We start from the raw sequence: 26,557 nt of genomic DNA, 5'->3' as shown, positions 1-26,557 counted from the left end.
AAAAATCTAAAAAAAAAAAAAAAAAATCTTGGATTTGAAAAACAGAAAAAATTCTGAATCAATTTTTGGTCTGTGATAAGGAACTCTTTCTGATTTGTGAAATTGTTTTCTGATTATGAAAGTTATGTAAGAACTTTATAGTATAAGGGGTTCAGAAAACAAGACAGTTATTTCTTTTTTTTTTTTAAGATTTATTTAGGGAGAAGGAGGGAGAGAGCATGAGGCATGGGGAGAGGCAGAGGGAAAGAGAGAATCTCAGGCAGACTCTGGGCTGAGCTGAAACCAAGAGTCAGACACTTAACTGACTGAGCCACTCAGGCATCCCGAAGGCAGTTATTCTTAATCCCGCTACCTGGCACAGTTGTTCATGCCTCTGCCAACCCCACTCAAGCTCTTTTAAGATATGTATGGTTCAAAAAAAAAAAAAAAAGATATGTATGGTTCATTGTATGATTGTAATCATAGTATAAATGCCACTTTCTTTTTTTTCAAGATTTTATTTATTTGACAGCACGTGCACAAGCAGGGGCAGAGAGAGAGGGAGAGGGAGAAGCAGGTTCCCTGCTGAGCTGGAAGCCCAACACGGGACTCGATCCCAGGACCCTGGATCATGACCTGAGCCCAAAGCACACGTCTAACCAACTGACCCACCCAGGCGCCCCCCGCCCCCGCCAGGTTTTAATTTTATCAGAGATATACTTTAGTGTCAGATAGTTCTTCAAGGACTGTCGTGAAAACCACTAACCCTTCTCTGCCATCTTCATTTCCTCCTACCTAAGGCTATCATTTTCACTTTTTTAATTTGATTTTTTGGGGAACTTCTCTCATCACTCTAAACAAAATGCTGCTTCATGGTTGTTTTGTTCTCACCTTGGAAGAAGATTGTTTTGTTGTTTTGTTCTCACTTTGGAAGAGGATGATACAGCTCCCTTTCATCACCTCCCACCTCCACACCATTCTCGTCCCCCTAGCCTCCTAGTAGAGATGCATCATAATTTTGATTAGACTGATACTGACCTGATTACATCATAAACACTATTCACATCTGTGTCCTCTTTTGAAGTGTCATTACTTTTCTTAGTATTTTTCCCCCAAATGAATGATGTCCTGTTCCGCCTTGCCAACTAAACTGTCTGTGTACTTCTCGCCAGTTGAATCTCAAACCTGTCACCATGTCTGACTGGTTCAGAGACATTAGACATTGCATCTGTGCCTACCCCTGAAGACTGTCTCCCCAGAGCCTTCTGATCTGGCCCAGTCTACTCGCTGTGCCTGGCACACAGCTATCCTGAGAGCTCCCTTCACCTTTGCTCTGGGAGTTCCCTTTGTTGTGGGTACTGGCTCCCCTGCTCCTAGTCCTTATGTCTTCCTCTTCTTGGTTTGTTCCCTTCCTTTTGTGGAGCACATCCTCCAGTATCTTTTTGAGAAAAGGACTCATGGGAAATGAATTTTTTGAGATCTTGCATGTCTGAAAACGTCTTCATGCTAAACTCCCTTATGACTGATAGCTTAGCAGGGTATCGAATTTTATTTTGGAAATAGTTTTCTTTTAGGATTTTTTTTTAAGATTTTATTTATTTATTCATGAGAGACACACAGAGAGAGGCAAAACATAAACAGAGGGAGAAGCAGGCTCCCCACATGGAGCCTGATGTGGGACTCGATCCCAGAACCCCGGGGTCACGACCTGAGCCAAAGGCAGACGCTCAACCACTGAGCCACCCAGGCGTCCCTTTCCTTTAGGTTTTTTGTTGTTGTTGTTGTTGTTAATTTTTACTTATTTATGATAGTCACAGAGAGAGAGAGAGAGGGGCAGAGACACAGGCAGAGGGAGAAGCAGGCTCCATGCACCGGGAGCCCAACATGGGATTCGATCCCAGGTCTCCAGGATCGCGCCCTGGACCAAAGGCAGGCACCAAACCGCTGCGCCACCCAGGGATCTCTCCTTTAGGTTTTTAAAGGTATTCTTCCCTTGTCTTTAAGCTCCCTGGGTTGATGTTGAGAAGTTCCAAGCCATTCTGCTTCCTAATCCCTTGCATGTGACCTATTTGTCCTCTTTTCCTGAAAGTTTAAAAGAATCCTCTGTTTTTCCTGATAAGGTGTGTTGCAGTAGGTCTTATTTTCATCCATTGTAAGTTATACTCAATGGAACTTTTCAGTTTGCTTATATCCTTCACATTTAGGAAATACTTTTTCTTTTGTTTTTCCTTATTGTCTTTTGTTTATAGATCTAGGACATTTTCTTGATGATTTCCTTGTCTTTTTATTCCCTGTTCTCTCTCTTTCTGTGTCTCCTTGTTTGAAATTTGTAGCTGCCAGACTGGCCTTCCATGTTTCCATTGTTTTTCTCTGTCTTTAGCCCTTTGTCTCTGCTCTATTTTGTGTGTTTGTGAGATTTCCTCAAATTTTCATAGCACCCTCTTTTTTTTTTTTTTAAAGATTTTACTTATTTATTTTAGAGAGAGTGTGTGTGTACATGCAAGTGGAGGGAAGGGCAGACGGAGAGGGAGGGAGTCCTAATCAGACTCCCCACTGAGAGCCTGACACTGAGCCTGACACTGAGCTCCATCTCATGACCCTAAGATCATGACCTGAGCTGAAACCAAGAATCATCTGGACACTTAACTGACTGAGCGCCCCTGTATATCACCATTTTATTGAGTCATTTCTGCAGTTCTATTTTTTACTTTCTGAGACCTCTTTCTTGTCTTTATGATTTCTTTTGTAGATAGCATATTGTATTATTTCACAGTGGTAGTAACTTCTCTGAGGATACAAATGATGATCAGGATGTGGGCATTTGGGTATTTTCATCCTCCTGCATAATTTCATTTTCCTGCCAGTGAGCTGCTTTCTGTATTTTCCATCTCTTTTATGTAGTGACTTTTCTCAGATTTCTGGTAACCCCTTGTCTGCTCTACTCTGTAGAGATGGAAAATGATTTAGTGGGTACTGAGTACTGGAGGAGCTGGGGGGATGGAGGGCGCTTGCTCATGAGAAAGATTTTCTTTCGGAGGTGATGAAATCGTCTAAAGTTGGTCATGGGGATAGTTGCACAACTCTAAACATATTAAAACCCACAGTTTAAATGAACCAGTTGTGTGATGTGTGTATAATACCTCAGTAAAACCATTTCAGACAAAGTGGGACAGTACCAAGATGTTTTAAAAGCCCAAAATGTGTGGCTGAAGCTGGTCATTTGTGGGTTCCACTGTAGGCTGATCTGGCTGAGCTATTTTGTTGGAGGAACCTCTGATATCAATATCTTTGACTTTCTTCTTGAGTTGATTAGATCCCCAAGGCAAGACTCTATCGCCTGAGGCTGGCTGGCTGGCTGCCCCATTGTGGGAGGGAGGGAAGAAAGCTGCCTTTAAATCCAGCAGGCTGGGGATCCCTGGGTGGCTCAGCGGTTTAGCACCTGCCTTTGGCCCAGGGTGCAGTCCTGGCGTCCCGGGATCGAGTCCCACGTCAGACTCCTGGCATGGAGCCTGCTTCTCCCTCCTCCTGTGTCTCTGCCTCTCTCTCTCTTTCTATGTCTATCATAAATAAATAAATAAATATTTTAAAATAAATAAATAAATAAATCCAGCAGGCTGACGCCTACCAAATCTCTGCTTGTTTCCACTATGATTCCTTAGCACCTGGTGGTCTCCAGTTCAAAGACAGTCTGCTCTGTTCTAAACACTGTAGACAATCTCTCTCTTTTTTATTTATTTATTTTATTTATTTATTTATTTACTTTTGGCCAGGATTGAGAAAGTGCAGTTGCCCCACAGTAGAGAGGAGCTGATGTGCCTGCTTTTTAATCAGACTTGAAAACAAACATACTTATCCTAACTTCACACATACATACACATAGATACATTTTCAGAGATACTTGGTACCTCTAATTCCTGAGATTTTTTTAAGGTTCTGTGAATGAAATTGGTTTCAAGCTTTTTCCTCAATTTTATGAGTTTTGGGGTAGGAAGCAAAGGTGAAAGCATCTGTTCACATCATCTTTACCTGAACACAAATACACATTTTGCCTTCTCCAGTTATCCAGGGCTGTAATGATATAGATGACTGAGATTACTTATTCATTTAAAATTCTGATTTGCAAAAATAATAATAATAAAGCATTGAATAAACATTTGCTTCTGGACAAAAATACTCCTGTTTTACGCACAGTTCAAAGATTTGCAGATGGGCAGCCCCGATGGCGCAGCGGTTTAGTGCCGCCTGCAGCCCAGGGTGTGATCCTAGAGATCGGGGATTGAGTCCCACGTCGGGTTCCCTGGATGGAGCCTGCTTCTCCCTCTGCCTGTGTCTCTGCCTCTCTCTCTCTCTCTCTCTGTCTGTGTCTCAATAAATAAATAAAATCTTTAAAAAAAAATATTTGCAGATATTTCTCTGTGACCAAAGGAGAATATATTAGTTTTCATATGCAAAGAGAAAAATCAGTCATCTCTGAATTCAGAGAGCTAGGTAAGTACATTCAGAACCATAAGGCTTATGCTGAGCTGATTTAACGGAAATAGATGAAAGTACCTTCTACTCAAGTCATGAAGCCTTTCTTTACCTTAGCAAGTGGCTCAGGTTTTTAAATTCCTACCGCCTCATAAAGATCATATAAACTGTACTGTTCATTTTGCATAGGTGAAATTGGATGTTTAATACTTGCCTTAAATACTCACCTCATGTGGTTCTTTCATTTGAAGGGAGTCATGCAGCCTATCTAGACTAAATCTGAGTATTCAAATGATGGGGAGCACAGTGGCAAACCTTACCATCCTGTGATATTTGACCTTAAAGCTGGGAACTGATTTAATTCCACTTTGCATTTCTAGAATTATACCTGGCATCCAGTTATCATTTCTTACATACTCATCAAGCAAATAACTAAGAGAGGGAGAATTAATCAACAGCACAATTATGTCATATGTATTGTTACCTTCGAGAAAATTCTAAATTACCTCCACCTCCAACTATAAACATTTCAATAGAATTCAACCTTGGGCCAAATTCTGCTTGTAAATAACCATGATCCCTAAGATTACCACAGTCTCTAAAACCTTATGATTCTGTTTCTAACCTAAAATGCCACCCTTCATTTTACTCTTAAAAAGAACCCTCATTTCACTGCATTAATAAAAGAAACTTATATTTGATTTAGATTATTATGCATAATCACCTGACCTTTCCCAAATGTTACAGCCATCTGGGACTGGCTACATAATTTGCAGGATCCCATGCAAAATTAAAATGTGGGGCCCCTTGTTCAAAAATTAACAGTTTCAAGATAGCAGTAGCATTGAAGCAAGCAAAAGGCATCTACAGGTCACGTGTCCGTGAAGCCAGCCCCGTGACCATTTCCAAGGCAGCCGGGGGGGGGGGGGGGCAGACCCTTTTGGTATTTCTTCCAATAATAGTTGACTTTGGTTCAGCTATTCAGGGGCTCCACTTCCCCTGCTAAGAGCTCTTTACTGAAATAGTAGTTTGAGACCTTCATTCTATCATCTTCACCTGAAACTCTGCATTCCCCATATATCCTGGAGTTAAATCATGCTGCTTTTACCCTTGAGACAGTAGTTCCTGAGACCGTGTGCATCCCACTGTGGGCATGCAGTGTTTGGTGACAGTAATTTTCACGTACTTTCTTCCTGCTGCAACAGTAGCTTTCAGGGGCTCACATTTTTCGAGCCAAATAAATTAAAACTTGAGATCAGATCCCCAAGGGAAAGAGACCTTAAATACAAATCTCTCCTCTGGTTCTCAGCTCCTGGCAGTCAGTAGAACTACTTCTTTCTCCTATACCTTGTTTTTGGGCTCAGTGTGCCTGAGCACCTACTTTTCATACCAGGAAGAAATGAAATCAATAGCCGTTTTCTTCCCAGTGGCAGTCTTTAAACTTCCTTCTTTTGTGCCAGTAAGTCATCATTCTTCTTGGAGACAGCCTTTAGAGTTACCCTTGTCCAAGGCTTCTTTGACTTGCTCATTTTGAACTTTGCATCTGATAGATGCTTAGAAATAAATGCATGTGATTCCACCCTCACCCATAGAGGCATTTTATATGGACACCATGGACTGAAAAGTCTCTTAAGGGCTTATGGGAGGATGGTCTGATGCCATTGAGAGAAGACCTTCAGAGAGGTAAAGAGCTAACATTTATTCATCACAATCAAGAGTCCCACCTTCACAATCTCAGAAGAGGGGTGTGTGTCCTTGTGTTGAGCTCTGAATAAATGGGTACCTCCATGAAGGGTGCAAAGGTGCTGTGTCTGTGCTCCCCAGGATCTGCCATGGAATAAGCAGGACCTGACCCAGAGCTGACCCGCCTCCCATGCCATCCTGGAAACTGATGGATCTGGCATGAGAAGACAGGCTAAGAGCTCTTCCTCCAAGGGGGGAGTCAAAAGTCCATGCCTACCAAAAAAAAACAAAAAAAAAAAACAAAAAAAAAACCTAGAAGTTATAAAGAGATGATTGTTCTCTAGAAGGAAGAGTTTAATTGTAAGATTAAAGAAGAAATATACTCCTTCTGAAAATGTAAGCCTCACTGGAGCTGAACAACCATCTAGGAGAAGTGCTATCAAGGGCAGAGCAGCATCACGTGGGTTTTTAGCTAAAATGCCTCTCAGCTTCCTTGTAACCCTGCCATTCTGGGTTTGTCTTAAGGTAACTCCCAAGAAAGGGGTGTTTGATGACAACAAATACAGAACCTCAGGGGAAGAGAAGGAAGCCTCTTACACAGATATAACCCCTCTCTTCCCTTCATTATGAACAGAGCAAAACCAACCAGCAGGTGTGTAGGCCTTAAATAGATCTGAGCCTTTGCACCACTGCCCACACTTGGCACAGTGTACTTCCTCCAAGGAAACTGTAAGATTATAGAGCCATCTTTCCAGTCTGAACAGGTAAGCTGACATCAAGGCTCTTGAATTAGAAAGCTCTCCTGCCAGCCACCAGCTACATGACTTTACTTCCCGGGCCTCTATTGCCTCACCTGTAACAAAAGAGTAATGACATCTACCTCACAAGATTAGTTGTGAGGATAAGACAGGAAAAATGTATGTGATGACTGTCCAGTCAGTGCCTAAAATATAGCATATACTCACATATCCACCTTTTAATAAGATAGCCCTGCAAACATTTTTGTAGACATACCACAAAAAGTCACTGGGTGCAACTAGCAGGATCAGAGGATACCTAGAACTCTCCTGCGTCCCCAAGGAGGAATAATTTTGCATTCTGCCTTCATTACCCCTGGAACTTCAGTTGGAAAGCTGGTCCCAACCAGTGACTCTGAAGCTGTGATTTCATTTGAAAATTCAAAGTGAAGTACAAGGGAACAGAGGGTGTCCCTGGAAAGGCACCAGAGTTTATATCACCACTGCCACCTCGGATGCACAATCTAGTTTTAAGAGACATGGCCTTTCAGCCTGAATTAATACCAATCACAGACTAGGGATGGTTTTTAAAAACGAATCTGGTTCTGAATCCCTGGCACATAGGAAATATACAAAGTTTGTCCAACACATGAATGATGAAGTAAATGAGATTACTCTTAAATTTTTGGATTAACTGTAAAATTATTCCAGAGTGCCATATTTACTAAGGATTGAAAGATCCAACCTAGTTCCTCAGTAGTTCTATACATAATCCATCCAAACCAAAAAAAGATGGATATCTATCCTTCTCCACTAAAAAGAAAGAGGAATTAGTGTACAAAAAGCAAAACAATGGGGATATGGGGATCCCTGGGTGGCGCAGCGGTTTAGCGCCTGCCTTTGGCCCAGGGCGCGATCCTGGAGACCCGGGATCGAATCCCACGTCAGGCTCCCGGTGCATGGAGCCTGCTTCTCCCTCTGCCTGTGTCCCTGCCTCTCTCTCTCTCTCTCACTGTGTGCCTATCATAAATAAATAAAAAGAAAAATAAAAAAGCAATGGGGATATGTCAGAGGGCAGAGGAGCCAACTGAAAGAACTCTCAATGGCTAAAACTGGGATAGTTTGAGCAATCAAATAACATAGCATTGAATTATAACCCAGTGAAGAAATATGAGTCCATGCTGATATTAATGTATGGCTGAATGAATAAATGGAGAAGAGATAAATCACAAATGCAGAAGAATTCCAAATTACTTATGTAGCTACTGTGCCCTCAAAGAGGTAAAGCATACCTCTTCCTACCTTAAGTATGGGCTGCACTTAGTGATTTGTATCCAAAGAGTGTAGCATAGAAAGAGAGCTAGGGGTAATCTTACTGTGTAGAAACCTGATAAACACCATCTTGGCCAGGCCACCAAGGTTAATATCCTCAGTTTAAGTCACAGTAATAGTATATACTCTTACATGATGTGATGAGAATGGACTTTACCTCTGTGATCTTCTGCCCCAAAACCTATAAATCTTGTCTAACCATGAGAAACATCCACTCAGGGGCATGTGGGTGGCTCTGTCAGTTATTAAGCATCTGTCTGCCTTTGGCTCAGGTCATGATCCCAGGGTCCTGAGATCGAGGCCCATGCAGGCTCCCTGCTCAGCGGAGGTCTGCTTCTCCCTCTCCCTCTGCCCCTCCCCCTGTTCATTCTCTCTCTCCCTCTCTCTCTCTCTCTTTCTCTCTCAAACAGTTTTTAAAATCTTTAAATAAACATCACTCAAACCCAAATCATGGGACATTCTACAATGTACCTTTGAAGTACTCCTCCAAAGTATCAAGATCTCCAAAAACAAGAGAGGTCTAAGAAACCATCACAATCTGGAGGAACTCAAGGAGATACAACTGAATGTAATGTGATATCCTGATGGGACCCTGGAACAGAAAAAGAACATTTGCGAAAACTTACAAAATCCCAATGTAGTATGAAGTTTAGTTTAAAAAAAAAATAAGAGTTAGTGCTTTCTCCCTCAAAGTGACATCACCAAAACTGACACCATAATCATGCATTATAGGAGCACTTTGTTCTAATGTGATTTTGAGGGATTATATTTGAAAACTACTTCTTGAGACTTTTCTTAAAATAAGGCAGACTTAACTATACCAGTTTTATCACAAAGACAATTCAGTAATCTAATAGTGTGGGCCCTTTTTTTGCAGCTAGGCTTAACTGTGATTAATGTATTATGCAGATTATATTTTAACCCGCCACGGAATATCAGTCCATATAAGACTAGATGTGGATAACTTTGGCTCTAATAGCTCAGACTTCCAGTCTCCAGAATTTGGCGTTGGATCAAAGAAGTTGTTTTTTTGTTTTTTTTTTAAGATTTTATTTATTTATTTATTCATGAGAGACACACATACACACAGAGGCAGAGACACAGGCAGAGGGAGAAGCAGGCTCCATGCAGGGAGCCCGATGTGGGACTCGATCCCAGGTCTCCGGGATCACGCCCTGGACTGAAGGCGGCACTAAACCGCTGAGCCACTCGGGCTGCCCCAAAGAAGTTTTTCATGCATACATACCAAGGGGTAAGGAAAACTTTCCTGCTTATATTTAGCTGTCCATATTGGACATACAAACACCTATAATTTTTTTATGTCCCAAATGTAGAAAACCAGGCTCTTTGTCTTTTGAGGAAAAATACATGTCAGACCATGCCCCAGACACTGCTGGTGTACGAACCTTAACTCATAGCTCACTTGGCAACACTTGTCATCATCATTACTGTGCTCTTTTTACGTCTATGCCAGTCTTTTCCACCCTCAAGGAGATGAAAGTCAAAGCCGGAAGGCATATGGTTTCTCTGAAATTGGTTCTGTGTACAGTAATGATTTTTATATCTTAATAAACAATCAGCCCATCTCTTCCTGAGGACATATGACATTTCCTGTGAACATGTAAACTGTTTGATTAGGTTTCATTTGCATGACTAGCCCTAGGTAAACATGTTGGTCCAACTTTTGGATGAATCAAGTATAGTGTAGAAATAAACCACTTCCCCACATGTTGTAGGTGGTCCATTTCTTGGGGTCCTAATGCCCAGTTATCTCTCCTAAGCGATGCTATCATTCCTTGACGCTCCCTTTGAGTTTTCTATCAACTTCCTTCTGTTAGGTGGTAATAATGGGTACATTGCATTGAGGTAGGAAAATAAGGCTGTCTCCTCGATTACTGTAGAACATGTAACATTCTGTAGAAATAATAGGTATAAGATAGGGCTTTTTGCTTGCAAGCAAGAGAAACTGGCATTGCAGGGGAGATCACTTGGAAAATACCAGTAGTTCACAAAGAAAGGGCTCAATTGCTAAGCCAAGGAAAGAATATGAAACACGGCAGCCCAGAGGATTCATTCCTTAGGCAGAATTTCTGGAACTGCTCCTGTCACCCTAGGCCCTCATGCTGCAGTGTAGGGACTCTGCTACATCCTTACTCTCACTCAGCTTGATTCCAGAGGATCTCAGGCTCATGGACAGCTTTACATTTGGCTGCAGCTGGTGTTATTACCGAGCTCCTATACTTTTCATCCATCATTTGTCACACTCCCCACATTCCTTTCCTTGAGAGAGTCCAGTGAGCACAGGTTGGGTGAAAAGCTCACCCTCGTAGGGTGACCTGCTGCAGGGTGCATTCCCAGCAAGCAAAGCCTAGTTCCCCAAGTGCTGAGTGGGCTGCTCTTACCAACAGAGGAAAGAAGTGCTGGGTGACCAAGAAGAAACTGTGTATAATATCACTAGTGTGGGGAAGGGAATGAGAAGACTCAGATCTGGCCTAGAATGGTGGCTAAAGCCACTTGTATAAAAATAAGCATTACCTTAGATGTGTTCCCATAACCTTTCCTTATCTATCAAGTGGGAATAATAATCCTGTCTCAGAGAATTGTGTTTTATTGTTGTTTTTCTCGGAAGCCCATTCAGGGCCCTTTGCAAGTCCTAACCCCTGCCTCCTTTCCGAATGTCACCGCCGTCCTGACGTCTAAGACTGTGTGTTAGTGTTGCCTGGTTGTGAACATTATGTAAACAGAATCGTACAGTATATACTCTCTTGTGTCTAGCTTCTCTGCTCAATATTATGTCCTTGTTTCATTGATGGTGTTGGTGTGGCTGGATTTATTCTCACTGCTGAATAGGAACCATTCTGAAGTATACCAGTATTTGTTTATCCATTTTTTTGATGATGGACGTGTGAGTTGTTTCTGTGTTAGGGTTACTCTATAAAGCTTCTGAGGACATTCTCATATATGGCCTCGATGTCATATGAATACATTTCTATGGGGTACATACCTAGAAGTGAAATCACTGGGTTATCAGGTGTGTGTGTGTGATCAGAGTTTTCTGTTTACACTGCCCCCAGCTATATATGGATTCTGGTTGTATCACATCCTAGCCAGAGCTTGGCATTATCACAGAATTGTTTGATGTTTCGATCCAGATCATGTTAAATAGTAGTTGAGAGCTTGTTCTCAACTACTGCTTAATAAAAATTATTAATAACTGCTTAATAAAAATTAATTGTATTTCCAATGGTTCTGAAATAGACATGACATCTATAGCCATTTTGCATGCTTTTCCAACGAATGATATTTTAGTACATTTTGCTGTTAAAGTTTTTATCTTAGCATGGAAGTCGTTACTGGGTTACTGTGTTGGACAGTCCTTACTGCACTGAATTCTTTTTTGCATGTATTTAAAGCTTTGCTTGGCAAAGTGTCACTTTGGCCACTTCCTAATGGGCATCCTCTCCCTGCTTCCAGCTTGTGTCCATGAGACGTGGTAATGGTGAGAGCACCAGGCAGTGCATCTCTCCAAGCTGTCCACTGCTCTCTTCTCCATTCAAAGCTAAGACCAGCATCAGTCTTAACCTGGGTCATGCTGGGGGTTTTACTGGCAGTGGCAGGCAGTGTTATTAAGTTTTACACTTACCAGCCTGCCAAACCTGCATCTTTCTGCTTCTTGGGACCTTATTTGCTTCCTGCATGAAACTGTGATGGTAATACCTACCTCGATGGGTTGGTAAATCACAAGTGAGATAGTATGTAGAATGCCAGGCTTGGTGCCTCAGTCGGGGGCAGTTAATACTATTATTAGAAGTGGTGGTTATTATTGTTGTTTGATCTTAGGCACAGCGTGCTTAAAACTGTAGAATTGTTTCATTGAACAGTGTTTTTTAAAAAAAGACTTTTTTTTAAGATTTTATTTATTTATTCATGAGAGACACACAGGGAGAAGCAGAGACACAGCCAGAGGGAGAAGCAGGCTTCCTGCGAGGAGCCTGATGTGGGACTTGATCCCAGGACCCCGAGATCATGACCTGAGCCAAAGGTCTGAACCACTGAGCCACCCAGGTGCCCCCAGACTCAGAATTTTAAAATAAAATTTAGCTATTTATAAGAACTGTATTACCAGACTGTAGAAGAAGAGCACTCGCCAGCCCAGGGGCTGGGACCACCACACCCTATTTAACTAACACATCAACATTATAAGATATCTTCTATACCCGAGCACATTCTCCACCTCCCACCCTAACCCTTTCTGGGAATTGCTTTATGATCTCCCGGAAGAAAGAGCCTTAGTTCTCTCAAGTAAACAAACTCCAGTAAGGAAGGCTGATAATACACATTTGAAAGAAGGTCAGGTATACATTTGGAAACTAGAGGAATCCCAGTGTTTGTTCAAAAGAACAAAAAGAAAACCTATAAGAAACTCTTTGTGGCTACTCAAGAGAATAATATTCAGGATAGATTTGTTGAGTTTTTAATTCATTATGGGACACAGAATTCTCTTAATGATATAGCTTGATATCCTCATTTTTAAAAAATAAAAACTGTCTATTGGGGTTCCAGGGTGACTTAGTGGGTTAAGCATCCAACTCTTGGATCAGCTCAAGATCATAATCTGAGAGTCATGAGATCGAGCGCAGTGTCAGGATTTGCACTGAGTGTGAAATGTGAAACCTGATTGGGATTCTCTTTCTCTCTCTCTCTTTCTTTCTCTGTCTGCCCTTCCCTCCCCACTCTCACACTCTCTCTGTCACTCTTTAATTAATTGATTGATTAAATAATTAATTAAAAACTGGCAATTATCTAGCCCAACACCTTTACCTTACAAATTATGAAACTAAGGTGCTTAGTGGTGACATTATTGACTCAACATCACTTAAATGTAGATGGGTAGCAGCAGAATCAAGGTCAGAATCCAAGGTCCTTCAAGTCTGGACCTGGTAACCTTTCTGTTGATCTCAGACATTGTAAGAGGTGATGTTGACTTTCTAAAATCATTGACTGGTGAAAATTTAAAACTGTTTAAAGGATCATTTGTTCTTCCTTAAATTGTTTTTTATTGAAACTCTGTGCCATCTAGAATTATAGCTAGGGTTAATTATAGGTTGTCAAGGTAGGGCACTGTGCCAAGTCTTTTAGATGCTTATTCATTATGTGCTCGTAACAGGACTGGCCTCGGCTTTAATGATTCCAGTGGGTGTTTGGTTTTCCCTGGCAATTAGTGGGAAATTGTCCTACATAAGCAATATTGCACAGAGAGGATTGTCTGAGATCATCTTTCCCACAATGCGAGGGAAAGCTTTGGTAAGACAAAGTAGGGCATTAATACCAAGACATTCATCCAAAAGTTGTGGATTTAATTTCCTTAATATATATTATCTTCCATACACAAAAGTATACACTCTTTCTTAGTTGTCACATTTTAGAGCTGAAAACAATGGGCTCTAACCCTTCAGAGCCAAAATACCCACATAGTTGTATTTTTAATGTGTGTCAATTAAGAAATTACATGTGGACATCAGAATTTGAGTGCCTCTTGCACTTACTCTGAGGTCCCACCAGGCTCTATGGTTCACTGACGAGTAACATTTTACCAGAAACAAGAGTGATCGTGATGGAAGCAGCAATTTCATACAAATTTTTTTTAAAGATTTATTTATTTATTTTATGATAGACATAGAGAGAGAAAGAGAGGCAGAGACACAGGAGGAGGGAGAAGCAGGCTCCATGCCGGGAGCCTGACGTGGGACTCGATCCCGGGACTCCAGGATCGTGCCCTGGGCCAAAGGCAGGCGCTAAACTGCTGAGCCACCCAGGGATCCCCTATACAAATTTTTTTATACAAAAAATTGCTCCTTAAAAAAAAAAAAATTGCTCCTAATATTTTCCTTGCCTTTGTGAAGTGGTGTGCTGGAGCCCGCTTCTTCTGACTCATCAAAGTCAACTGTCAGATTTTGTGAGCCAATTGTTAAACACAGCCATTACTGGAAATCAAATGACAGAAACTTATAGTTACATGAGTTATATTTTTTAAAGGTAGTCCTCAGGGCACCTGGGTGGCTCAGTCGGTTAAGCATCTGCCTTCGGCTCAGGTCATGATCCTGGGGTCCTGGGATCAAGTCCTGCATTGGGCTCGCTGCTTAGTGGGGGGTCTGCTCCTCCCCACTGCTTGTGCACTTGATCATGCTCTCTCTCTCCCTCAAATAAACAATCTTTTTTTAAAAAAAATCTTAAATAAACATAAAGGTAGTCCTCAACAGTCATCCCTTCATAGTTACTTTACTCCATATCTGTTATTTGCTCTGGAGGGTACGTGGATGTACAGTACCTGTGTAGTAGAAAGCCTATGTCTGGTGTGCTACTGTGCACTCCTTACCAGCTTCTCATTCAGGGACGTCACATTGGTAGATTGAAGTAAGAGCCCTTCTTCCACAGCAGGTGTCAAGCACTGAAGTCGGGGCTAGATGTACAGTTCTGTTGATTGTCAATTTTTTTAACTTGAAGGGGTTCAATAGCTATAGCCATCACATTGTGGATAACACAAAACATCAAGGAAATAGTCTTCCAGTATTTGAAAACTCTTTTCCCATTCAGGACAGACGTAGTTCATGTCATTGACAAATGATTGAAATTTTGACACGTGTTACACAAGGAAATGCTCTCAAGGACTCGAAGTGACACATACTTTGAGAGCATTCTTATGAATTGCCATTGAGAAGTTCCATGTAAACAGAATTTAGACATACATACGAAAGGTGGGCAATGTCCAAACTCAGTTGAGTTGTTGTATTTTTTTTTTTTTTTAAGATTTATTATTTACTCATGAGGGACACACAGAGAGAGGCAGAGACACAGGCAGAGGGAGAAGCAGGCTCCCCGCGGAGAGTCCATTGCGGGACTTGATCCTGGATCCCAGGATCACGCCCTGAGCCGAAGGCAGATGCTCAACCGCTGAGCCACCCAGGTGCCCCAAAATCAGTTGAGTTTAAATCAGACTCCAAAAATGGGTAATTTAGACTTCTTGGGTGTAGGTAGAATAAATAGGGAAGGGTATAATTTCAGCAGGAGCTTGGAAACATGAATATTAGTATTGACAGACTGCTAGCCGCATGAATGTGTAATGAAAAGGCAGGTTGTATGAACAGGGTAAAATAACAGGTAGCGTATTTTGTGGTGTCTTAACAAAGCGCCGAATCACTTCTTAGTTGACTTGGGCGTGCATTTTCTGGAAGCTGGAATTTATCATGCGATGCATGGTGCATGGCTATGTGTCTTGACCCCAGTATTTTCAGCTCCTAGACCCCAGGCAGGGCCTGCCTACAGAGGCACACTGCCAGCCCTTCCAGGCGCTCTCCACACCAGCTGCAGAGCACAGCCCGCACTGAACCTCAAAGACACAGACAGGGCTTTTGGGGTGACCAGCATCCTCACCCGAATTCATTACTACACTATCCAAACTGGATTGTTCTGGTCCCCAGCCATTCACAGGAACACACCACACCACTTCTGGGCTGCACATCAACCCTTATCATCCTTCTAAGCCAATATTTCTTCTTTTCTTGTTTTTAGATTTTAGTATTTCTTTATCTCAGCCAAATACTTCAGTTTTGAATAATGCCTATGACAGATTTCTGCAGAGTACTATTTTCAAGAAAGTTACATGGGTAGCTCAGTGGTTGAGCTCAGGGCGTGATCCCGGGGTCCTGGGATCGAGTCCCACATCGGGCTCCCCGCAGGGAGCCTGCCTCTCCCTCTGCCTATGTCTCTGCCTCTCTCTCTGTGTCTCTCATGAATAAATAAATAAAATAGTTTAAGATAAATTATATGGGAAATAGTACATATGCAACTCACTGAAGTTTTATCATGCTAAATATATTTGGAACTTAATATCCTACTTCTTGTTCCTACTTTGCATGTGTGATTACAAAGTATCCTCCTATAAAACTCTTGCTTTTATAATATATATTTAATAAAAATTATATCTTTAAGATCTATAATCTGATTTGATAGACTTACATAGTAAAATGATTACTGTGATCAAGCTAGCTAAATATCCATCCTCACATGGTAATTTTATTTGTTTGAGACCAAGAGCTTGGTTCTTCTTACTACATGTTAGCTTGTATGTTTCCTTCACTAGATATGGACTCTTGAAGATAGAAACTGTGTTTTGTGTCTCTTTGTTTCCGACTGGTTGGTTTGGTTTTGGGGAGGAGGGGTTGTTATATAATGCAGTATTGTTAACTAGTTCACTATACGTTATATCCTCAGGACTTGTTTATCTTATAGCAGGAAAGTTGTACCACTGTGTGTGTGTGTGTGTGTGTGTGTGTGTGTGTGTGTGTGTGTGTGTAGTGAGCAAATGGCCAGTATATACTAGGGTAGTATCAACTGAGGTCATCATGCTATACCCTTGATCTCTAGACTTACTCATCCCACATAACTGCAACTTTGTATTCTTTGACCAACACATCCCATCCCCCTGCCCTGATAACCACCATTCTATTTCTGTGTATCTGACTTTTTGATACTCCACATAGAAGTGAGATCATGAAGTATTTTTCTTTCAGTGTCTGTAAGCTAGTATTTCTTGAGCTATATTCTAGAACCACCTGCTTCAGAAACAAGTTGTTCAAAACGTCACTCCCAGGGCACCTGGGTGGTTCAGTTGGTTAAGTATCTGCCTTTAACTCAGGTCGTGGTCTCAGGGTCCTGGGATCAAGCCCTGCACTGAGCTTCTTGCCAAGCAGGAGGTCTGCGCTCGCTCGCTCACTCTCTCTCTCTCTCTCTCCCCCTTGCCCTTGCCCTGAAATAATCTTTTTTTATTATTATTATTTTAAGAAAGTCATTCCCTGGGTCTGTTGGCAATCCTAATGTACATTAAAGCTTGAGAATCACTGTTTAAGCAAGTGGGTAAGCTGACCTTGTTTTTAAAGCACCTAATTTGTTCTTTAAATCATAGGAAGGGTCTTGGACAAAAAGGTCACTATCTGAGATTAAAGCCAAGTCATGATTTGAAAACCAAAATAAGTCCTATTTGTTCTTCTCAGAGATGCCAGTGCTGTAAACTTCCCAGAGCATCCCAGCCAGGCACCTCCCATTCTTTCCCCACTGGTGTTCTTTTCAATTTGACTCCCCCTAAACTGCTTCTGTTTTTTTTGTTTGTTTGTTTGTTTGTTTGTTTTTCTGCTTCTGTTTTTAATGACTCAGGACAGGGTGTTGACCTGTCCGGCAGAGACAAGTAGTTTATGTGACATCTTCTGATTATTCAGATCAGAGCTTATAATTAGTTTGGCATTGGCCTCACCACATATAAGAAACTTCTTGTCATTCTGAACCTCCTTGAAGTCACCAGCCACACTGAAAATCAATTCTGCTTATGGGTTTCTGATCACCATGAACAGTTAGAATTACAAATACATCTGTGAAAGCAAAGCTGCCTTGTAATTTGTTCTCATGTTATTTTTTTCCAACAGCTTCCGCAGACTTGATAGTAATTTGGACATTGACTAAATGATGTCACGCTTATGCTGACAGTGGTCATTTAAGCCCTCTGCATTTTTAGCATTCTGGTGTAAGGAGGACCCAAGTCCAGTCTGAAAGATAGGGCTCAAATATTATCTAATGATTTTTGGTAAATAATAAAGCCTCAATGAATGCCTTTTGGATTTGACTGAAAAGGGGCCTTACTTTTTCAAGTTAGAAATGTAGTGTTCAGGGACGCCTAGGTGGTTCAGGGGTTGAGCATCTGCCTTGAGCTCAGGGTGTGATCCCAGGGTCTTTGGATCAAGTCCCGCATCAGGCTCCCCACAGGGAGCCCGCTTCTCCCTCTGCCTGTGTCTCTGCCTCTGTGTGTCTCTCATGAATAAATAAAATCTTTAAAAAATAATAAAGTTCTTTTCTTTAAAAAATGTAGTATTCAGGGGATCCCTGGGTGGGTCAGCGGATCAGCGCCTGCCTTCAGCCCGGGGTGTGGTCCTGGGGTCCCTGGATCGAGTCCCACATTGGGCTCCCTGCGTGGAGCCTGCTTCTCCCTCTGCCTGTGTCTCTGCCTCTCTCTCTCTCTCTCTCTCTCTCTGTCTCCCATTGATAAATAAATAAAATCTTTAAAAAATAAATTTAACATGTAGTATTCAGCAAAGAATAGGAATGGTACTTCTTTCAGGTCCGCAGAGTACTAATTTCCTGAATGCTGGGGTGAGGTGACTGGTGTTACGGGCTAAGGTGGGGGAGAGTGAGCGCGAGCGAGCCAGCCCATTGGCCAAGGCAAGGTTTTCGTGGGAGCACCGATAGCTCCCGCACAGGTTTGCTAGGATTGCTGTCCCAAAGTACCACACACTCATGTGGCCGACACAGAAGCCTCTTGTCTCCCCCGCGTTGGAGGCCAGGAGCCCACCGTGTTGCTCATGTTGCCGCCTTCCCAAGCCTGTGAGGGAGAATCTATCTTGTTGCCTGGTGGTTTGCGGTCTTTGGCATTCCTCAGCTTATAGAAGCATCACCCCCATCTGTGCCTTCACCCCCACGTGCTGTTCCCTGGGTGCACCCCGGGACCTCAGTCACACGGGATGAGAGCCCACCCTGCTGTGGTGCAAAGTCATCTGAAGTGACCCTATTCCCAAGTAGGGCTCTGTTCAGAGGTACTGGGGGTTTGGAGTTCAACACAATTCAGCCTCTAACACCATCCCTCTGAAAAAAGCTTTGCTTTTCTGGATTTTTTTTTTCTCAATCCTTACAGCAAGTAAAGTCACAAAGTAGCTGAGCATCCGGCTGCCGACCACTGTCTGTGGGAGGGAGATCACTGAGGGGCAGTGTATCGTGCTGAGGTTGGAGAGGAGTTATCTCCTGGTCATTTTCTCTTAAACCCTTTTTGGTCCTGTCAGCTTACACAGCAAAAGGCATATCCATGTCAACCTATTGATTTCAGCATTTCCGATATGCTAACCCTGATCTCAAACTTCAGTTGTCTGGGGAAGCTGAGAGAGGGCCAGCAATCCAAGCTTCTGAAAGAATCCAAGCTTTTAGAAGCTGGAAGGACTTCATCAAAAGCAAAGCTCTGACATTTACAGGGAAGAAGCTGGAGCCCAGAGAAGTGAAATGGCTCACCCAGCTCCTTAGCCCCTGTGCGTCCCAACAGTGCACCTGAGTTGGTACCAGAACTCAGCCTCCCTGCCTCTTGTTCCAGCTCATTCTTCCACATACGGTATCCAGAGCACATACCGCACTGCTGCTCCCAGCTATGGAGGCCATGGGTCCACTGGGATTGACAAGACCCCAAGTTCCTATTGCCTTTGTGATGCTTTGCTGTAGCTTAAGAGTACAATCACCTTGGCTTTCAGCACATGCCACCCAGCTGGGGCTGTTTTGTGGGCTGCTTATATTAGAATTTGTTTTATCCCCCTGAGCCTTACCTCTGGGACCTACTTAAATATATTCTCTCTCAACTCCATGGATAAGCACTCTGGGAAGAGAATTAATTCTGATACTAAGGTCTGCTGATATGGACAGAAGACATGTTTTCCAAGAGATCCTAAGTATGATTGAGTGTTGTGTGTCTAAGAGAAATTATTTTGTCAAGGTTTTTGATTTTTTTTAATATTATATTGTAACGATATATATACTTATTTGCTTCTTTGTAGCATTTATATTTCTTCTACATTTTTCAAAGACTTTAAGTCAATGACCCAGCAATGCATGAACGATTTACCAACTTATGTTTTGCTTGTACCTACAAACAGTAGGCACTCAGTATACATTTGGACAAATGACATAGTTTACTGAGTAAGGCACTCAGTATATATTTGGACGAATGACATAGTTTACTGAGTAAAAAAGTAGATACTATTTTTGATACTGGTAGTTCATTATTGAAATATAATTATATATTGAAATATAATTTACAGTCACATCCACAAATCTCAAGTGTGTAGTTCCACGAATTTTGACTGATGTGTACACACAAGTACCATCACCCAGATCACAATAAAGAATATTCCCATAACACAAGAAAGCTCGGGGTCAGGACCCCCAAGGTCATGGACACCTTCTCCTTTCTTTTCTTCCAGAAGCTGAACAGTTTTAGCTTTCCCATGTTGTCTGTGATTCATCTCAAATTAATTTTTGTGCACAGGGTATCAGAGTTCCTCTGGCTATTCTTCAGTTTCTATATCTGCTGCTCCACTTAAGTCAGACAATCGAGACTTACATAGAGTAATAGACTGGTCCCTGCGAGATGGATCCATAGATCTCTTTTCTTTCATAATTGAACCATTGTTGTGGAGAGGATCTTAGAAATGCAGCAAAGAGCTCATTGTCTGCAGTAGTGGGATATTTGCAGGCAATGTGTGTAGGCCATGGCTCCAGTTATCAGCCTGGGTTAAATCCAGGTGCCACCATTTACTCCCGGTGGTTCGCCCAGTTAGCCTTAGTCCCCACATTACAAACAGATAGCAAGAGACCCAACCTAACAGGGTTATCGTTCCTGATTTGATGAAATCATGTGTGCAGTACAGTCATCACAGTACAAACATCACTCTCAACAACAACTGCTAGCTTTAAGCGTGTGTGTGGGAGGGCGTTGGAAAGGAAAATAAACCTCCTAGAGATGTGTGGTGGGAAAGGCCCCTGACCTTGAAGGAGGGTTCCTTTGCAGAAGAGGCTTCTCTCCAGAGCCCCCCTCCCCCCTACACACACACACACACACACTCATTCCCCCCATTCTTCTGTGCAGCTCCTGTTGCTAGTGCTGGGAGCTCAGCTGGCCCTGCTCTGGGAGCCATCACCTCAGCTTCCTGTTCCCACCATGCCTGCCCCCAGCAGCACAGTGTTGGCTTCTGTCTTGACCTGCCGGGTCAGAGTGCTGCTCTGTGTGCTGTGTCTGCCATGGGCTTTATGTCTCGGGCGTTCACTTATGGGGGGAGAGCGTCAAGCTCCAGGCCAGCACCAGACCCCCGGGGCAGCCATCCACTGATTCCCAGGAGAGGGACTGCCACTCCGCCTGCCTCCAGGAGGAACCGGCCGCCTCCTCGTGTAAAACTAGCAGAAGGTAGAAAGCGCAAGACAGCAGCAGAAACAGCCACAAGGCAGAAAGAAAGCAGCAGATCCCTCTGAAAGCCCCCACCCCGTGTGGCAGGGCAGGTTAGGAAGGTAGGTGGTGGAGCAGTCAGGCAGTGACCATGGCCCAGGGCTTCCCACTTCACTGGGGCCCCCCTGGGGCATCCAGCACACTTGCCTGTGCACTCAGCCCCTGAGCTCCCCATGAAAGAGACGCCCCATCCTGGCATAAGTGTGAGCTTTGTTGCATGCAGATGCTATCGGGGTTGCAAGTAGGAGCCCCAAACTCCAGAGTTCCACACCCTGTAGCTGCCTCAGCCCTCCCACCACTGCAGCCAGATCTGAGCCCTCCTGGGAGAGGCACATGGTGTTGACTTGACCATCAAATGTTCTGAGCCATGCTGGAATGAGCCTGCATCTCTAGGGCTCGACAAGTACTTGCAGCCTTTGAGAGAGACTAGGCTGCCCTGGTGGGTTTTGTCTACAAGGAGAGTTATCCCATCCGCTTTTCTTATCAGGTAACGTTCTGGTAGCTGAACTTAAAATAGCGGAAAAGGAATTCTTTGTGAAATGTTACGATAAACCTGTCTGTGCAAGCAGATGTGATCCAAGCCCCACCCCCACCACAAGAGAGGCAAGAGTCCCAGAGGTAAAAGTCATGGTACAGACAAGCATGACTCTGTCGGCATTCACTGTCATGTGCGTTATCTGACTTGGGTCTCTTGATGGCCCTAGATGGGCAGGGCAGGACCTGTCATTCCTATTTCTAGAGGAGGAAGCAGGAGCTCGGGGTCAAGACTTGCCCAGACTAGTCACTAATAATCAGAGGACAGGGCTCATGTTTAGGCCTCCTCCACCCTCAGTCTACACACTCTCTGGGTTTAAACCCCATGGCAGTCCATTTCTAAAGGGCAAAAAACCCCTAACACGAAGCAGCCTAACACGTGGTGAATTTAAGCAAAAAACTAAAAAAAAAAAAAAAAAAAAAAAAAAAAAAAGATTCCACTTAATCTCATTGGGAACATTTTTCTTTGAGTGGCCCAGCAACCATGGCTTTGAATCCAGAGAGGGAAACAGAATGCTCACTCCCTGTTGGCCAGGCATTAACAATATTTACATAGTCATAAATTCTGTGCATCAGTTTTCTAATTTTAGAATCAATCCATGGACAAGGCAGGAAAAATGTGGTTGTAGCTACAAGATAGAATATAAATATTAACAGCCATGACAAAGTAGAGATTTAAAAAAAAAAAGGTTAAGTGTATCTAATGCAAAGTGAGAGAGGAAAGCAGGGGGGCAAAGAAAGTAATACAGGAAAATAAAGATATCTAGTAGATGAAATAAAAAAAAAGTTAGGTGTACTATTCAGTTACAAACTAAACTTAAATAGCAAATGCTGGGGAGAAGCGGGGTGTAGGAGAGGTTCACGCCCTCTGATGGAATCAATAAATGATGCTTTTAGGTTGAGAATACCTTTTATCCCCTGATTCATCAAAGGGTATGAAAGGAACCACCAGAAATGCTTAAAAAGAGAGAGAAAGAGAGAGAGATCTCTAAAGAAGCTGCCCCTGGAGTGGGGCTCGGGGGTCAGGAGGTTGTTGCTTTTCATCGTAAGTCAATTGCATCATGTGATATATTTTTATTACTTTGATAAAAGAACATCCAGACGATGAGAGGATAACTTTTAAAGACAAAAACTGTGGAGCGTACCATATGTCCCCTGAGCAAATGTTCCCTTGGGAATTAGCTCTAAAACATTCATTAGGTCTGCAAACAGAAATCAGAGTGTTCCAGGCCATAAAACCATCGATGACTTTTCAACAGTCCAGCCAGGCTAATGCTCTCCAATGAAGCCAAACTAATGGTGTTACTAACGGAAAGGAACGTTTTTATAAGTGACAGAGATGCCTCTGTGTCATCGGGGAATCATTAACGTCTGCTCCCCGGGGGGAGCACTGCGAGGGATCTGAAATGCCCCCTCCCGAACAGCTCTTACCTAGGACAAGCTTGCCATGTGTGCAGAGCCCAGAGCAGCTGCAAAGTATTGGCAGCTCCTCTGATTGTACAAGGGAAGAACACGACTGGGTGGATTAACAGTTTCCTGAAAGCCTTGTTGCAAATTAGGCTCAATTAGCCCTCAGACAGTCTGAATTGAGGGAATCGTGGCAAAAGTTGATGGTGCAGAGCCCAGGCAGGCAGCCAGGCTCTTAAACCTAGTCACGTAACATTGCTTCTAGAAATGGATCTTCCCAAGCTGCAAGGCTAAGGAATGGCAGGCCCTCTGACAACCGTTGGGTTGTGAGGGCATTGCTCCCAAGAGAGATGCTCCCACTTATAGTGACCCCCTAAAAAGCAATCTGGAAAACTATCAAATTAGAAATTGATTCCAAATAGGCGTGTGCCCAAGAAACCCACGGTACAGGAAGAAATTAGGGCTAAATAGCAAGAATATCCGCCAACGTCAGAAGGGAAGACAAACGTGAAATTGATCAGTGGCTCAGACATTTAAGTGAAATTCCTTTTTAGAACCAATCTTTACTATTTGAGGCATCTTCAAGGAAGGAGGAATTTGCTGCAGGCTATGGATGCATTTAGTTGGGTTGGATGGTTTATTCTTGCATTATCTCCCTATTCCTTTAACATTTACATTTCATTAATTTTTTTTAAGTAGCAATGGACATTCACATACACATAGGCTCTTAATCACAAATACTTTATGTTCTATGTGAGGCGCTTCTTGATTAGGAAAGAGACCGCTTTATCCTCCATGGTGTGTAGAACCTTTCCTCATCGCCTCGCTAAAAACATCACAGGATGTGAAAAAATGAATAATTTTCATTATCAGTTTCAGCAGATAACAAAACAAACCTGCAGGACTTGCAAAGCAAGTGACTAAAAAAAAAAAAAAAAAAAAAAAAACAGTTGTGCAACCGGTAGCTGACCATCCATTCCAGAGGCAGTTGGCATGTGATCTTTGCAGAGAGCTGTCAGGGGGGTGGGGGTGCACTGCAGTGGGACACTTCAGAGTGCCGGAGGGTACCCCATGGAGTACAGGGGACCTACACGTGTCCCCTGGTGTCTGGCTCCTGCCTGACTCCACTGGCGGAGCAAGGAAGAGTTTGCTGTTTACAGATGATCCACACCACTCACTCACTCGTGTCTCTCCTCTGTGTTTTAAGAATTTATCCCATGGTCTGTCTGCCTTGATACTGTGTAAACTCCAGGAGGCGGAGATGATTTGAACCTGCTATATCCTAGTGCCTCGACCACAAGATTCATAAATGGGTGTGTGTTTGTGTTGTACGTTCATTACCCTCATCACTCCTGCATGTTTGGTGTTTTTCTCCTTTTATATGTAGGAAACGAGAGCTCGGGAGGGTTAAGAAAGTTAGCCAGTATCACACCGAGCTAAGAAGAGCCAGAATTCAAAGCTAAATCATCGAATTCCAAAGTTCATGCTCTATCCGCTCGGGTATCTGTTTCCCTAAAGTGCATTCTCTTTTAGGGGAGGGACCTGCCAGTTCTGTACTCTGATCTCACTCGGCACGCACCGAGTCAGGAGCACGGCAAACATAAAGACAGGTTCCTGGATTGGTTCTGTGGCTTTCAGTCCCCGCCAAGAGGTATTAATGTCGGGTTATCCTGAGTGCACTTACTGGGACTTCACCGTATACGCGCCTGAGGATTTAGAATTCTTTCATCTGTCATTTTAGTAATTAAAATGTTGGAAGCTTAAGTATTCTTGTTAAATATTATCCTCTTTTTATTGTGGTAACACACGCATGACCTAAAACTTCCCATCTTAACCACTTTTAAGCATTCAGTTCAATAGTGTTACGTACACCCCCGTTATTGTGCAACCCACCCCCAGAACTCTTTTCCTCTGGCAGAATTGAAACTCTGTCCCCATGAAACGGCTCCTCATTCCCCGCGCCTCCCGCCCCCACCCACCACCATTCCCCTTTCTGCCTCTGCATTTGACTACTCTAGGTACCTCATTAAGGTGGAATTACACAGTATTTCTTTTTTTTTAAATGAAGGCGAATTAAGATTTTTTTTATTTATTTATTCATGAGAGACACAGGCAGAGGGAGAAGCAGGCTCCATGCGGGGGGGGCCTGATGCGGGACTTGAACAGGGGACCGCAGGATCATGCCCTGGGCTGAAGGCAGACACCCAACCACTGAACCACCCAGGCGTCCCCATAGTATTTGTCTTTTAATAACTGCTTTATTTCACTCATGTTAATGGATGAATCTGTAGGACATTATACTATGTCAGAATTTGCTTCCTTTTGAAGAGGGAATAATATTGCATTATGTGTATATATCAATTTTGTTTGTCCATTCATTCATCAGTGGGCAATTGGGTTGCTTCCACCTGTTGGCTCCTGTGAATAATGGTGCTGTGAACATGGGTGTATTCATTTGCTAGGACTGCCATAACAAAATACCATAGACCAAGTGGCCTGAGCAAGAAAAGTTTATTTTCTCATGGTTCTGAGGCCTAGAAGTCCAAGATCAAGGTGGCAACAGGGTTGGTCTCTTAGGAGGCCTCTCTCCTTGGCTGGTCGATGGCTGTCATTTCCCCTCTGTCTTCATACACTGTGCATGCCTGTGCCCTAATCTTTTTAAGATTTTATTTATTTATAAGAGAGGGAGGAGCAGAGAGAGAGGATCAATCAGACTCCATGCCGAGCACAGAGCCCAGTGCAGGGATCAATCTCAGGACCCTGAGATCATGACCTGAGCTGAAACCAAGAGTCAGATACTCAACCAACTGAGCCACCCAGGTGCCCCTCCCTAATCTCCTCTTTGAAGGGCACCAGTCATACTGGATCAGAGACTAATGATCTTATTTAACCTTAATTACCTCATCTCCAAATAGACACACATTGTAAAGTACTGGGGGATAGGACTTCAAAGTATAAATGGGGGGGAAAAAAAGTATAAATGGGGGTTTAGAGGAGACACACCGTTTAGCCCATAATACTGGGTAAACAAATATCTCAGACTCTGTTCTTAGTTCTTTGGGGGTATATACCCAGAAATGGAATTGTTGGCTCACAGGGTAATTCTATTTTTAACTTTTTAAGGAAGAAAAATTATGTTTATTTATAAAGCATATTTTGCTTACTTTTCCCCAAACCTTCCTGGACATCTTTACTCTCCTCAAGCAAAGATCTGTGGGGTCATATCCAACACCATAAATTGCCTTTGTTTTTGCTGGATCCCAGGATTATTTTCAAGCTCCTAGGCACGTCTACCTATGCTACCGCAGTTTCGACAACAAGGGCAAATTTCTAA

General features: G+C 42.9%; 1 protein-coding gene across 5 annotated transcripts in view; it reads left to right on the top strand.

Annotated features, from left to right (window-relative positions):
* PIP5K1B (phosphatidylinositol-4-phosphate 5-kinase type 1 beta) overlaps nucleotides 1–26,557 on the top strand; it is a 299,006-nt gene that overhangs the window by 246,692 nt on the left and 25,757 nt on the right. The window lies entirely within an intron of this gene.

This window comes from Canis lupus, chromosome 1 (assembly GCF_048164855.1).
Source record: "Canis lupus baileyi chromosome 1, mCanLup2.hap1, whole genome shotgun sequence".
Taxonomy (NCBI): Eukaryota; Metazoa; Chordata; class Mammalia; order Carnivora; family Canidae; genus Canis; species Canis lupus.
Note: the sequence above shows the minus strand (reverse complement) of the source record. Positions and strands in the feature narration are given on the sequence as shown.